At 38.6% G+C, this 13905-nt stretch overlaps 1 protein-coding gene and 1 long non-coding RNA gene across 7 annotated transcripts in view; both read right to left on the reverse strand.

The window, feature by feature from the left end:
* Positions 1 to 13905, reverse strand: part of SPIDR (scaffold protein involved in DNA repair) — a 318808-nt gene that overhangs the window by 84583 nt on the left and 220320 nt on the right. The gene's annotated exons all lie outside the window — the stretch shown is intronic.
* LOC122458695 lies at positions 708 to 3927 on the reverse strand. Its single transcript, XR_006278855.1, has 3 exons — positions 2037 to 3927; positions 1061 to 1641; positions 708 to 954 (listed from the first exon to the last, which is right to left on the reverse strand). It is a non-coding gene; the product is annotated as an uncharacterized LOC122458695 (long non-coding RNA).

Raw genomic sequence — 13905 nt, forward strand, 5'->3', positions numbered from 1 at the left:
ACTGTTCTAATATATATTCTATGACAGCACAAACAGTTTTCATGTAAACACAGCCATGAACACCATGAGTAACAACTCTGTTTCCATCAGAAGCCCTTTTTCCTGCGTAAGAAGTCTGCACGCTAATAAATGTCCCATGCTAATGTTAACCAGATACAGCTGGCTCATAGCTATAAAAAGCATTAATGAAAACAAATACTAACGTCTCCGCCCTCCAGAGCCAGTACGTCAAGGCTGTGCAAAAGCATCACTTTCCAAGTGCTCTGTGTGAATGAACTGGCTGCTCTGAACCAGCTTGGGCTGGTTCTCTGAAGTTTGTTTACTGAACAGCGTGTGCAGAGAGACAGGCTGATCATGGGGGATGAAGGGGAAGAGACAAATCACATGATCCGCTGGCTCAGGCAGCCTTGAATGATGTGGTTTTCAATAACAAATAGAATAAGGGGGAGAGGAGTGTTTATAAACAAAAAATATTGAGCTATAAACAAAGATAAGACCATCTTTACCTGAATACTATACGATATTCTGAAATTTGTTAATTTTAGCATATGCTTTACTATGCAGTAAAATATCTAGATTCAGTGCCTGCAATGATATACTGCAAGATTAAAAAGAGACAAGACCCCATTATAGGTTTACCTCTTTGCTCTCTCTTTGCTTTTTTTAAATAACAGCACTTAATTTTTTATTGTGCTAACATTATTTTATTGAGCTTTATCATTTAAAAATTATAGAAAAAGGAACAGATACAAATTTAGCATGTACATACATGGAAAATAAAACCACATCTGTATTTCTATTTAATGTGAAAAAGGTGAAACATTCATGCAACATTAAGGTTGCAAATCTAGACAATCAAGTCAAGAAATTAAAATGTTATGGTACTGCTGGTAGCAATGGTAACAAGCACACTGCATATATGTAAGTATTCTTGATTATTATTTGGGCTGCAAACTGTTTACAGCATGTGTAATTATATTCAATTTAAAGTAAGCTAATGTTGGTATGAGAACTGTTACCTAATCATTGCTGAACTTGTATGTATTTCAGTGTGTATTACTAGATTGTGACAAGCCCTCCATGAGCATGCAAGGAGGGAGACTTACCTACTGTGCCAGCCATCCTTTCAAAGGGTGCAGCAGGAACCAATCCAATCTGAACTCCCCCAGTTCTTCCAAAAGCAGTTGTGTCTGCCCCAAAAGCTCCTCCTGGGTAAGGCAACACATATGCCCCTTTGCACAGTTTACACCTTAAAGTTACATTAACATACGCTTGATTTCAATTTCCTTGTTTATTTCAAAGATATAAACAAAAATGAATAGCTTCGCCAGATCTTTCAATTTCATCACGAGCTTCAAGATATTCGATATACTGCATTTCTTAAAGCCTCAGCTTCTAAAGTCAGATGAATACATGAGAAGCTCAGCTTTCAAGTTTTGTTTAAAAGTAATCTTCTATTCACAAGCTTGCAGAGAAAAGTTTGAGAATGTGACCCAAGTGTAACCTAAAGGTTCAAAAACCAGAAAGTAAATAAAAGGTATCTAAAATGTAGTCTTATTTTAAAATATCTCATTTTTAAAGCCAATCTCATGATTTTGAGAGGCCTGGCTCTTGATTTTTGAGCACATGGGACTAACTATACTGAAAAAAGAAAAGAAGTACTTGTGGCACCTTAGAGACTAACAAATTTATTTGAGCATAAGCTTTCGTGAGCTACAGCTCACTTCATCGGATGCATTTGGTGGAAAATACAGAGGGGAGATTTATATACACACACAGAGAACATGAAACAATGGATTTTATCATACACACTGTAAGGAGAGGTTTCAGAGTAGCAGACGTGTTAGTCTGTATTCGCAAAAAGAAAAGGAATACTTGTGGCACCTTAGAGACTAACAAATTTATTAGAGCATAAGCTTTCATGAGTTACAGTTCAGTGAGCTTAACTCACGAAAGCTTATGCTCTAATAAATTTGTTAGTCTCTAAGGTGCCACAAGTACTGTAAGGAGAGTGATCACTTAAGATGAATCATCACCTGAAACAGCCTTGCAGAAAACCATCTCAAACAGCAGCAGCAAATGTGTCAACTCATCTGCTTTATTCCATCAAGACATAACTTCAGAGGCTAGTTGGGACACTCAAGTTAAAACAGTATGGGACATTGGACAAGGGCAGTTGTTTTTTAAAATGTATTAGTTAGGATTAGCTAGGGTTTTCAAACATGACTATCCTTGTCCACACTAAGGACTAAAGCCATACTGTTTAACATTATGTTTGTTAACACGCTTTCTAACAATGTATTTTCTCTTAGAGAAGCTCTAACACAATTCTATATCTAAGGGCCTATCCACAGGAAGACTTAGGGTCTGAACGTACAGTGCACTAGCCTGCTTCACACTAAATTGTCATGTGGACCCTGCTATTACACACTAAAAGTTCCATAAAAAACAGCAGTAGGTCAAAGCGGATGGGGTCCATCTGACAAAGAAGGGGAAGAGCATCGTCACGCACGGACTCGCCAATCTAGTGAGGAGGGCTTTAAACGGGGCAGGTGACAAAAGCCCACAGGCAAGTATAAAAAAGATGACCTTAACAGAAATGTTGGAGGGGACATGGACAATTAGAATAGGGTCATAGGAGCAACAAGAAGGAAATCAGTGGGGGAAATCTGCCCAACATCTTAGAAGTCTATACACAAATGAAAGGAGACTGGAAGTATTAGTACATAAGCTCAATTATGACTTAATTGGCATCACAGAGACTTGGTGGGACAAGTCTCATGCCTGGAGTATTGGTATAGTTTGTTCAGGAAGGACAGGCAAGGTAAAAAGGGAGGAGATGTTGCATTATATATCAAGAATGCATACACTTGTTCTGAGGCCCAGAAGGAGACTGGATGCAGACCAGCCGAAAGTCCAAGGGAAAACATAAAAGGGGTAAAAAACAGGGTATGGGTCTATTATAGACCACCAAATCAGAAAGAGGATGTGAATGACAAACACCACAAATACCCAAAACACAAGACCTAGTAGTAATGGCGGAGTTTAACTTCCCAGGTATCTGTTGGTAAAATAATACAGCAAAACATAAAATTTCCAAGAAGCTTTTGGAATGTATTCAAGACATTTTTTTGTTCCAGGAAGTGGAGGCAATAACCAGGGAAAATAGTCATTTTAGACTTGATTCTAACCAACAGGGAGGAATTGGTAGCGAATCTGAAGGAGAAAGGTAATTTGGGTGATCGTGATCTTGAAATGACAGATTTCATGATTCTAAGGCAAAGAAAGAATGAAAGCAGCAGACTAAGAATAACGTGTTTTTAAAAAATCAGATTTTAACAAACTCAGAAAACAGACAGGTATGTGAAGAAAATCTAAGAGGAAAAGGAGTACAGGAGAGAGGGCAGTTTCTCAAGAAAACAATATTAAAGGCACAACTGCCAGCTATCCCAATGTGAAGGAAAGAGAGGAAGAATAGTAACAGATCAATGTGGCTCTATTAGGAGCTCTTTAAATTACCTGAAAATCAAAAAGGAATCCTACAAAAAGTGGAAACATGGACAAACTGCTAAGGAGGAATATAAAATAATAGAGCATGCATGCAGGAACAAAACCAGAAAGGCTAAGGGACAAAATGAGTTACATCTAGCAAGGAACATAAAAGGCAATAAGAAGAGATTCTTTAAATTCATTAGAAGCACGAGCAAGAAGGAAGGAAGGAAAGTGTAAGTCCTCTATTTACCAGGGAACCAGAGCTAATAATGGGTGACATCAAGAAAGCTCAAGTGTTTAATGCCTATTTTTCTTCAGTCATCACTAAAAAGATTCATGGAGTTCAGATACTCAACACATTTAATATTAACAATGAAGGGGAAAGAAAAATAGGGAAAAACAAGCATATTTAAATAAGTTAGATGTATTCAAGTCAGTAGGATGAAATTCATCCTAGAGTACTTAAGGAACTAGCTAAGGAATCTCAGAACTGTTAGCAATGATCTTTGAGAACTCCTGTGGGATGTGTAAAAAGAAAATGAGTACCTGTGGCACCTTAGAGACTAACACATTTATTTGAGCATAAGCTTTCGTGAGCTACAGCTCACTTCATCCACTGAATGCATCCGATGAAGTGAGCTGTAGCTCATGAAAGCTTATGCTCAAATAAATGTGTTAGTCTCTAAGGTGCCACAAGTACTCCTTTTCTTTTTGCTAATACAGACTAACACGGCAGCTACTCTGAAACCTGAAGGGTGTGTGAGGTCCCAGAAGACTGTAGAAAGGCAAACAAAGTACCTATCTTTAAAAAGTGGAACAAAGAAGACCCAAGGAACTATAGACTGGTCAGCCTAGCTTCAATACCTAGAAAGATACTGCAACAAATTTTTAAACAAACAATTTATAAGCACCTGGAGCACAATAAGGTTGAAAGGAATAGCCAGCATGGATTTGTCAAAAACAAATCAAGCCAAACCAACCTAATTTCCTTCTTTGACAGGGTTTCTGGCCTACTGTATACGGAGAAAGCAGTAGATATGATACATCTTGATGCTAGTAAGGTTTTTGACACAGTCAAAATGACACAGTCAAATATGACATTCTTAGAAGCAAACTAGGAAAATGTGGTATAGATGAAATTACCATAAAGTGGGTGCAGAACTGGTTGAAAAAAAACATATCGCTGTCAAACTGGGAGGACATATATAGTGGGGATCTCACAGGGGTAAGTCCTGGGTCTGGAATTATCCAATATTTTAATTAATGACTTGGATAATGAAATAAAGAGTATATCCATAAAATTTGCATATGATACCAAGTTGGAAGGGGTCTCAAGCACTCTCAATGACAGGATTAGAATCCAAAAGGACCTTGTTAAATTGGAGAATTGGTTTGAATTCAACAACATGATATTCACTAAAGACAAAATGCAAAGTACTTCATTTAGAAAGGGAAAATCAAAAGCACAACTACAATATGAGGAATAACTGGCTAGTTTGTAGTACTCTTGTATAGGATCTGGAGGTTACAGTGGATCACAAATTGACTAAAAGTCAACAATGTGATGCGGTTGTGAAAAAGGCTAATAGTCTGGGGTATATTAACAGGAGTGTCATATGTAAGACATGGGAGATAACTATGCTGCTCTACTCAGCACTGGTGAGGCTTTAGCTGGAGTGCTGGGTCCAATTATGGCTGCCACATTTTAGAAAACATGTGGATACACTGGAGATAGTCCAGAGGAGAGCAACAAAAATGATAAAAGGTTTAGAAAGCCTGGCCTATGAGGAAAGATTTAAAAAAATGGTATCTTTAATCTCGAGAAAAGAAGACTGAAGGGGGACCTGATAACACACTTCAAATACATTAAGGACTGCTATAAAGAGAACAGTGATCAATTGTTCTCCATGTCCACTGAAGGTAGGACAAGAATTAATGAGTTTAATCTGCAGTAAGAGATATTTAGGTTAGATATTAGGAAAATCTTTCTAATTACAAGGCTAGTTAAGCTCTGGAATAGGCTTCCAAGAGAGGTTGTGGAATCCCCATATTTGGAAGTTTTAAAAAACAGACTGGAAAAATAACGGTCAGCGATGGTCCAGGTTTACTTGGTCCTACTACACTGCAGGAGGTTGGACTCGACTTCTCAAGCTCCCTTCCAGTCCTACATTTCTATGATTCTATGAAAGCACACTAGGGAACTTTTAGTATGAATTAGCAGGGGCTTTTTCACCAGTTAGCGCATGGCAGGCTAATCAGCTGTACATTTAAATCCCAGCTTGCCACACACTAAGTTTCCATGTGGACAAGCCCTAAGCAATAAACATTCAATAGCAGTCTGACTCAGGAAGTTTTTAAAGCACTGAGTTAAGTTCTGCACTCAGTTACATGAATACAATCCCACTCAGATCAACATTTCTATGTGTGTAACTAACCAATGAAATTGACCCACTATCTATCTCTTCCCCACCAAAATGTTTTTCGATTTCTTTTGCTATCACTCTTCCCAAGCCTGTGCCCACACTCTCATGCACATAGTTTGATTCTCCTCTCATTTACATTGGGGTTTTTTGGTTTATTTTTTAACAACCACAACACTCCACTGGTCTCAGTGAAGTTACTTGTTTTACACTGGTGTAAATGACATCAGAATCAGACCCACTGATTTCCCTGATTTTGAGGGTGTTTACTTAAGGTGGTTGATTAACCTGTGGTGCCATATATAAGAAATGATATAAAAGTACTTTTGTTCCTAATGACCATATTCACATCCTGGCACTTTTCCCCCCCCTCATGTTGGATGGAGTGTTTAAAAATCTGGGCATCTGTTTGGGGGTAGGGAAAAATCCTCACAACATGAGCATTGGTCTAAAAAAGCAAAAACATCTGCTACAGTCATGAATTGAATCATATCTGAATTCAGTCGGGAACCCTGGTGTTGATAAGTGCCCTGTTCACTCACAAAAGTACTCCAGTGTAGGAACTACATGGATTCAAGGGACATTAATGGACAGACACACAAAAAATGAAAGGTACACCATACTAAATAGTATTAATTCATTCCTAGTTCACCCTATTGGACTGTGGAGAAACCTAATAAATTCTGGAGCAAGCACAGAGATAGTAAAGTCTTTTGACTATACCAAGACCCAATCACACAGAACCAAAACGTCAAAAGTCCTGTCATTATGCAATAGAAAAATCTTAAATTAAGAGGAACCAAGCCTACTCCACTTACATTCTGTATAGTTTGATGACATCACTCTGTCAGTTTAAAAGAAAAATCGCTCTGAATTATTTGCATTCAATCTTAACCTCAAATGCTTCTAATACAGGTCATCCAGAGGAGCTTGTACTGCAGCCAAATTTAGGCCTCAAATCAAACATCTAAAACTCAAGAGTTATAAAAACATTTAAAATCTTTGTCAGTTTGTCAGAGAAGTGCAAATCACTTCTTTTCTTGCCTCAGAAGAAAGTAAGAACAGCAACAAAGAATCCCTTTTAACCCCATACCACTATATATACATTGCAAAGTTTGTTAAATAGTAAATTCATATTTATTTACTGCAGTACTTTTCCCACATATAACTTGCATCATTTTGAGGTATGTGCTCGTCTACATACACAAAGCTGCAATTATGATTCTATTCAGGAAAAAAAAAAAGAGTTAAGACACTGACTGAAATGAGTTTGGTCCCTATTTGATATCTGGCCACACCATTAAACAATGACACAGTTTGGGAAGGCTGGAAGTTTCTCTCCAGGAGAAACACAGATGTAGAACAGCAGAAATAACAACACATCAGGACTAAAGTGAACTGATAGAGGTAGAGAGGAAATCTTAATTATCACTAAAATTACAAATTACAGCCTAGTATTCCTCCATAGCCCATAAGAAAGGGAGTAAGATAAAAAATAAGATGGACCTTATGAAGGACCATTTTTTTCTATTCTTATATCTTCTCAATGCTCTTTATCTTTACACCAATTTATTAGTGCATAGTGTACAGGATATCCCACCCTTCAGAAGCTGAAAAATCTGAGGGTCTATATTATTATTTAGATTGTAAATAGCCCTGCACACTGTAGCACTAACACATAAGACGACAATATTTAGAATCTAAAGGCCCTCTTTCCACTCAATAATATCTTACTTACAAAAGTATTCCTAATGATATTAAGGACACTATTCAACATGATGAAAGTTGGTGATTGGAACTAAATTAGACAAATATATAAGTAAATCAGCACAATGTAGCAGAAGAAGGGGAAGTGGAAAGAATGGGGTGACAGTACAAAAAGATACCAGGTAATTCAAGGGTGCGATTTTGGTGGAAGCAAAAAAGAATGGGCATTTCAAATATGGCCACAAAAGTCCCACTATGAATATGGATAAGTATAAAGTCATTATAAATTGTAGCCTAAAATATGTTTATTCTTATTCAAACAATGAATATGAATTTTCTTCTTCACTGCAACATCAAAAGTTAAAGAAAGGAAAGTAGAATTGGATGTGTAAAACCCTGCCATGTCAGACTCTCCAATCTGGCCTGAGTATATTAAAACTCTCTGAATGTAGACGCTAATGAATGGTCCTAAATTTTTAACTCTGTCCCTAAAAAAATAAAATAAAATGAATTGGGTCCAATCGAGTAAGACTAAGAGGGCCAAAACACACATTTTCTCTCCAACGTGTCTTTATTAGTTATTTTCAAATGATGGCTTCTCTGGGGCTGATGATGACGAATTTTAAAAGTTAATATTGGTGATCCTCATTCAGGCAAGCCTCTCATTCTAAATCAACTTACAAAGACTTTTCTTCAGAATAGGCCTCTAATTTTAAACATACAATCATTTGTACATGCAAATATTTGAATTTGCATCTACAGTGTTTACACAATTCAAGCAAAAATATATTTGCATGTACAAATTCCCTGCAACATATTTGGGACCATTTAGAGTCTCACCCAACTATTAACTCTCTATTGAGGTATTTATAATGCATTTATCACCACTATATCTGAGATTCTTGCCTTCTGCACCATAGTAGAAGGATAACAAATTCCAGAGACACAAACAGGCTTTTATAAAAGTTTTGGAGAGCTGCTCCAGCATGACTAAAACACTGCCTCCAGGTCAGCCTCAAGTCATATATCTGGGTGAGGGATAGGGTAAAAACACACATGGAGGATTTCTGCATTCAGCACCGTCAGCCACACAACTTCCAAAGACACAAAATTCAAGGGAAAGAAAGGTCAAAAACAGGGGGGGAAATTCCATACCTTTTACGTAGACCATTTTGAAATAATTCTTGACAAATAACAGATGCTGAAAAATTACTATCCCTAGTTTAAACTACAATCTGAGAACAGTGACTGCACATACCTTGATCTTTGCTCTTGGGCTGGAAAATTACCTTTGCAAGTTGCTGGCTTTCTACTCCCTAAACTGGTTTTCTACCATTAGATAACACATGGGGAATAACAATACTATTTTTATATTTCTTCTATATTCTTTCCAGAATCATTACCGTTTTCATAGTTGGTGCACAGACATAAAACTGGACAGAGGGGGAGAGGAGAGAAAAGACATACGTCTTTCAAAAGACAAAGAAAAGACAGGGAGAATGACAAGAGGTTCATATGCTGCAAAGTTTCCTTAACTAGAGGTTGCGATTCACTTTAGGTCTTGTCTACACTAGAAAATTAGGAGGCTTTTACTATGTTGGTGGTGTGAAAAATCCACACCCCTGACCAGTGTTGTAAAGCTGACCTAAGTCCACATGTCGACAGCTCTAGGTCAAAGGAAGAATTCTTCTGTTGACTTAGCTGTTTACCTATGCTGACAGGAGAACCCCTCCCGTCGACATAGGTAGTGTCTACACTAGTGCTATAGCACTACAGTTGTTCCACTGTAGCATATTAAGTATAGGCATTTTAAGTGTTGTATGCGTTTCAGTGGGGGAGGCGGAGAGGACAGAGAAGGGAGTGATTACAATGTAGGTGGAGGTGAATACAGAATTGTGCATAATGGTAGTTCCATAAGAAACAGTGAGTGAGCTAGCAAACATGCATGTATATTATAATGGAAAAATCACAGATTAGTAGGAATTCTACTATTTCTTGAATAAAGTAGCAATCTTCAGAGAAGGCTACTTTCTACCTGTGTACTTATAAACCTGCCTACCACCACCACCATGAAAAGCTGGACCAGGGCAAGGCATTGGAGGTGGTGTGCAAGTGGGACGCCAGCAAGCACTTCCTCCCCAGGGGCAGCTTAACCTGATTTGCCGACTGGAAGTTCATCCACAGGGCCCCGTTCAATTGCGTCCCACTGAATGGAGCTGTCTGCCACGGGAATCGGGACAAGTGATGCAGGAAGTGCGGCTACACCAACGAGATGCTATCCCACATCCTGTGTGGCTCCAAGCCCCACCTGAGAGCTTGGCAGCTGCGACACAATGTCATCCAAGATCGCCTGGCCAGAGCCATCCTGCCACCTGTGGGGAAGGTTGCCATAAACGGCGCCATCCCTGGAACCAACAGCCAACTGCAACTGCATATTGTTATCACCAATGAGGACCGGAAGAAGATCATGGTGGATGTCACAGTGCCGTTTGAGAACAGGACCCTGGCCTTCCACGATGCCAGAGCTCTAAAGGTAGAGAAATATGCCCCTCTGGCCGAAACCTTGAGAGCTAAGGATTCCTAGTCCAGACACACGCACTGATTGTCGGAGCCTTCGGCGCATTGGACCCCAGTAATGAGCGAGCGCTGAGAGAATGCGGAATCAGTCAAAGCTATGTTCAGCTGATGTGGCAACTCATGGTGTCGGATGCCATCAGGTGGTCGTGGGACATCTACATAGAACACATCACCGAACATTGGCAATACCAGCAGGGATGAGCTGGAGTTCAGATGAGAAGCACAGTCAGGAAAGTAACAAGTAATCCTCTTTCCTCATGGATTGTATTTTTTAAAATGGACAACCAACCGAATTTTCAATTACTGAGGGACAATCTCCACTCATTGATGTATTTTGCTTTCCACAACCAAATCTCCTTACAACTTTTCATGAGTGATGTACCTGAGTATTCGGATTCTAATATCTAAACTGCATTGTTAAATCTATTCACCTAAACTTGGGTTATTGCTGATTATGTACTGCATGTATCATATGACTTTTAAAAACTAACTTTGTATTTGTGGATAATCTAAGCACTATACCCAGATGTAGAGACACTCTTTTCCTAACCTATGTATTATATAACTTTTTTTAACATTAGCTTTAATAACATTTTTAAATCTGAACATGCTGAAATGGAGCGCGATTCTTCTGGAGAACTAGTGAGTGACCATAGGTTACATCAGTCCCCTCTGCCCCCCCACCCCCACCCTGACACACAGTTAGATTGCTAGTAATTGTCATTTCTGATAATTTCCTTGCCAGAAGGATCAGTACCCTTCACAATGTGTGCTTTTTACTGACCACCACCTGCTTGGGACTTCTCTTGTACACCAGCTAGTCTACTTCAGTTCTGAAACAATAGAGCAACAAAGACAACTTCTTAATAAACCATTCTATCATTTTATTAGTTGTTATACCCAGTGCTGGATTTAAAAAGAATGGCAAGTTTTTGTTCTTGTGCAACATATTTATTAGATAATACTTCTTTTACCCTCTGCTTCACTGTTTGCCTAACATAAGAATAAGATTCTGTGTTTAGCATTGAAAAAGAAACTGTAATGTAAAATTAACCATGTCTACACATCAACCACTAGAGCAGCACAGCTGCAACACTGTAATTACACTGCTGCAGTGCTTCAGTGAAGACACTACCTACACTGATGGGAGGGGTTTTTGCATCAGGATCGGTACTCCACTTCCCCAAGAGACGGTAGCTAGGTTGACAGGAAAATTCTCCCATTGACCTCGTGCTGTCTACACTAGGAAGTTAGGTTGGTTTAACTGTGTTACTTAGGGTGTGGATTTTTCATACCTCTGAGCAACGGTTATACCAACTTAATTTCCTAGTGTAGACCACGCCAGAGTGTTGTGGAGGAGTGGCACTGGAAGGAGTTGAAGTTTCATTGATCAAACTTTATAATCAGCCCTGAGAGGCAGCCTTTCAGGAATGAGTTTGGGGAGGGATGCACAGGGAATCGATGGCACGAAATGTATTATAATTTAATGTCTCAGCCAGACAGTAAGATGCCAAAGCTAGATTCCCAAAAAGCAAACTGTCTTTTTCCTCTCCATTTCAAATCCACATTGGTCAGTGAGTTGCTGTGACCAGGGCAATGCTTTCCTTATAGAACGGGTAAAGAATAAGGGGAAAAAAGTGAACAATCCTACTGTAAAAGGACACTAAGGCCTGGTTTACACTTAAAAATTAGATTGACCCAACAACGTTGCTCAGGGCTGTGAAAAATTTCATGCCCTGAGCACCGCAGTTAGATCGACCTAATCCCCAGCATAGACATGGCTAGGTTGGTGGAAGAATTCTTCGACCTAGCTACCGCCTCTCAGAGAGGGGGATTAATTACACTGACAGAAAAACCCTGTCCGTTGATGTAGGAAGCATCTTCATTACAGAATACAGTGATGTAGATGTAGCATTGCAGCTGTAATACTTGTAGTATTACACATAACTCAACTCAGGGAAAGAAGGAAAAGCAGAAGCAAGTTATTAGTCCTTGAACTGCAGTGGATATGTTTTCTCAAACTGCTAAGGGAACTATTAAAAGTCTTTCAAGTAGCAATTAGACAACTTTACAAGAATATTAAAAGCACATATCTTTGCTCACAAGAAGCAGCTGAAAAGAGGAAATCAGGGAAAATGTTCTAGTGTATGAATTGCAGTGAAGAGCCTTCAGTTACCTATTTCCTGTTTACTTCCCTGTTGAAAAATTGTACACCAGAAATCCAATGCAATTAAAAATCCATCATACATTTTAGCACACACTGTTGAGAAATGTTTTGTTGAAAAAATGACTGGAATGCTGTAAACAGAATAAAGTCGGCCACAAAAGAAAATGTTTTGACAGATGCTAACATCTGTGAGCATGGATCTTTAAAATGACTCCTTTCTTCAGACCTTTTTCACATTAAAACCTACTACTGTAATTTAAAAAAGGCCTCTGATACCTCAAGATGAGATTTTCTTTAAGTTAGATACCATGACTTATTTATACCACCACAGAGCTGCTAGAAATGTTAACTGTTGCATTTGATCCACACTGCAACTATGTATGCACTAAGACAAATTGGAATGAAAATGTCCTAAGACCGCAAGAGGGAAGAAGGGAAAGAAGAAAGATGATCCTGATAGAGTTTACAAATCAGTTTCAGAGGACTGGCACAGGTCACTAGATCCTTTCTGCCTGGCATTACGTGGGCATACACTGTGTAGAAACTTAGAACAACCTGCTAGGAAATAAACAATCCCAGCAGACATGGCTGTAGTTTTTTTTTACTGCCCTAGTCAAAATGGAAATGTACATTATCCCCATTCCCTTATTTATACACAGAAAAACTTGGCTTTCTCTAATAATTTGCTTCTCTGGGGTTCTGCTTGCATGGTGGAGTCAGCCCTGGCTGCTTCTCGAGGCCCTGACAAGAAAAGTGACTAGAAAATAAAAGAGAGAGAGAGAGAAAGAACAAAAGAACTATTCATTACTGAGAGGAAAAACAGGGTCATACCTTTTTTTTAAAAAAAAAAAAAACCCAAAACTGTATACATTCTGAGACTAGAACGTTATTGTAAGCTATAATTTTAACATTTGGGGGGGAAGTAGGTCAGGACCTACCCAAAGAAATGAATGGAAAAGTCCTATATTCACACACAAAGATTTTAAAATGTGGATTCACAGACATAACTAGCTTTGTTCTCTTTTAAAAGTTATTAAGCTTTTCCTCAATAGGGAACATCCTTTTTCAAACACCAAATCTTTTGAGCTCTTGGATTGGTTAATTATCCAGTAAACCTGCAAACTCTGAGTATTGGTTACACTAACTACTACATAATGATTCCTGTCCTTAAGGAATGAAACTGACCAACTACATTTTCCTGAAGTCAAGCACCACACTCACAACAAGATGATATTGGCAAAAACAAAATCCGAATTATACACGGCTTGATACCACAAACACAAAATACAAGGCTGACTCAGCAAATCATGCATCTCATCAGCAGAAGGTACCTTAACACAAAGGGTGTCCTTTTTTTGTATTTTCTTAACAATTAGATTCTCTCCAAAAGAATCAAAAAGAGTAATGTTAGATGGAGACGTTTTGGGCTTACACCTGTGCTCCACACCTCCTAGGGATGGGTTGAATCCATTCAGGAATACCACCCCAGAATTCTCCAGACAGATGGCTCTAAGCAAGTGTAAAACAATTTAATTGAGAATC

This window comes from Dermochelys coriacea, chromosome 2 (assembly GCF_009764565.3).
Source record: "Dermochelys coriacea isolate rDerCor1 chromosome 2, rDerCor1.pri.v4, whole genome shotgun sequence".
In the NCBI taxonomy this organism is placed as follows: domain Eukaryota; kingdom Metazoa; phylum Chordata; order Testudines; family Dermochelyidae; genus Dermochelys; species Dermochelys coriacea.